The 2,468-nt window shown below is 39.1% G+C and overlaps 1 protein-coding gene across 5 annotated transcripts in view; it reads right to left on the bottom strand.

Moving 5' to 3' along the window:
- The window catches only part of rptor (regulatory associated protein of MTOR, complex 1), a 212,559-nt gene that overhangs the window by 131,032 nt on the left and 79,059 nt on the right, over window positions 1-2,468 (bottom strand). The gene's annotated exons all lie outside the window — the stretch shown is intronic.

The following is a 2,468-nucleotide window of genomic DNA, read 5'->3' as shown; positions in this document are numbered from 1 at the left end:
TGAAAGCAGACGGACCAGAGGTTGTTGAAAATCCTTTAGCGCTCTGGGATGTTTGTAACGGCAATGTACCGCCGATCTTGTGGCTCACACCTCTGAATATTTCCTGACGTTACACTTTGGGTTCCGCTTTTGCACGTTCGCCGATGCCGACTCAGGTCGGGACGACCGGCGCAATGAGGCTTGGACCCCGGTCATGACTGCTTGCAGTTCTAGCTTTTTTAATTGATTTTTGAGGGTTGAAAACTAAAAATTGTAAAAATATACAATTATGAGAGAATACACATCACACTGTAACCGGATGAGGTCTCTTTGGAGATCTGTCTGTTTTGGGTTATTTTGTTTTGGTGGTTTTTATTCCACAAAAAAAGAGGGAATAACGGTTGAGAACCTAGGAACTTTTGTTTATGAAGAAAACCGTTCCTACTAAAAAAATGGAATACCATTATCAGGCAACAGCAGTCAGTTGATGTCATTTACATACACTGCGACAGGAAATCAACTCGGGGCCATATATAGTATAGCATGTTTATGTTTACAGCTGTGAAAAGGTCTAGTGTCATGTGACTTGACTGTTTATGCCGCCATTTTGACAGGAAAGTAAGTGGCAAAAAATGTCTAAAACCTAGAGCTTAGAAAAACAGACTTGTTTTCAACTTTGCTGAATGCATTCATCAGACCATTTTAAAACAACGTATTAAGTCAATTAAATTCTTCTTAATTCACAAAGACTCAACATATCCCCACAAAAGTATGCATTTGGTGCGACAACGGTGAAGAAAAACCTATTTTTTTAAACGAGCAGAAACCTCAGACCTGATTCAACCTGATTCTCGATGGACAGCCATCATCATCATCGCCATCATCGCCATCGCCATCATCATCATCATCATCATCATACACCGTAGACAATTCTAGTCCATAAGATCTTTCTAATTAGCGGTCCAAGCCCGAGGGGGCTACGCGGTTCACACAGCAGGGCTGTTTTTCTAAGGATTAATCATCCTCATCATGATAGTATTTTCTATTATTCTTCTCTGCATAAAACTCACGCTACAGCCTAAACCATACGTTTCTCATTTCTTAGATTCCTACTCAATATTCTTGAGTCAATATATTGAGATTCTAAGTCAATGTTTTAAATTTTCTTAGTTTATATTCTGAGATACTGGGTACAATATATGATACTTTTTGAGGTAGTGATGAATTGAACTTGAAATACTATATATATATATATAAAATAATTTTCTAGACATAACAATGGATTTTGCCACTAAAGATACGTGCCAGGTCTATTTTCTGGCGAGCCGCGGGGCGTTTAAACAGCCGGGCAGGAAGTAAATTAGCGAGCTCGGGTTAAAATAAAAACAGTTTACATGAACTAGCGAGATAGTTTTTGAATAAAGAGAAGTCATCTTCCGCGCACCTACAGGTTTTATAGTTCCAGATGCAGGACTAGCAAACACCCCGGCATGAAACAGAATCCCTTTGACAACCATCTCCAGGATGTGTTGCAATCCAGCTCTTTGAAACGGATTTTTACAGGATGGCTTTAGAGTTTTAGTTGCATGTGACCCTGAGCTCTCCAACAAGGCAATTATGTTTCTGATGCTGTGCGCCACAACATTTCCCTGTCAAGCGGGATATTCTGTGCTTGTGGCCTTAAAGACCAAATATAGGAACACATTGGGGCCTAAAGCCAGATACCAAAGCTTTGACAGCATCAGTGCAGCAGCATCACCCATCTCATTAGGACCCTGATGGTGCGCCTGTTGCATCACACCATCAGACCGTTTTGGACACATTGTCATTCAATACAAATGGAGCTGTTATAATTTCATTGAATCGTGGTTCAACACTGAGTGGGTTTTGATGCAAAGTATTTTCATACGGTTTGGAACACAATTCCTTTGTAAACAAAAAGTAGCTTATGATCTTTACCAGCAACAGACAAGCTCTCTCTCTCTCTCTCTCTCTCTCTCTCTCTGAGTGTATGTGTGTGTGTGTGTGTGCGTGCGTGCACTCCCTCCCTCCCTTTTCCATATTTTTGTCATTATTTTCCCTCTATAAAGAGATTATTTTCTCTCTAGACAGAGAGAATAATTACAGTATGGTTTTTTCCTGCATGGAGGATTTCTTTTGTATTATTCCATGTGATTATGCTCTTTGGAGCTTTGCTACATCACTTTAATATGAGTATAGCGTTTACTGAGATTCATTTCTTAATCACATTATAATTGCATTTGTGATGCCCATGTGCTTGTGAGATCTCCGTTACAGATGGTAACTTCTCCCTACTCTTTTTTGAACATGGAATGACATGTTTTCTGAGTATTTGTTTTGTTAGTTTTCTTGCTTGCACTGTAAAATTTTTTTCCACAAGTTCAAAATAAACAATCCAAAAAAATATATATATATATATACACAGTATATATACACACACACACACACACACACACACACACACACAC

Source organism: Etheostoma spectabile, chromosome 2 (genome assembly GCF_008692095.1).
Source record: "Etheostoma spectabile isolate EspeVRDwgs_2016 chromosome 2, UIUC_Espe_1.0, whole genome shotgun sequence".
NCBI classification, from domain to species: Eukaryota; Metazoa; Chordata; class Actinopteri; order Perciformes; family Percidae; genus Etheostoma; species Etheostoma spectabile.
The sequence above is the reverse complement of the archived record's forward strand: the minus strand, read 5'-3'. Positions and strand labels throughout refer to the sequence as shown.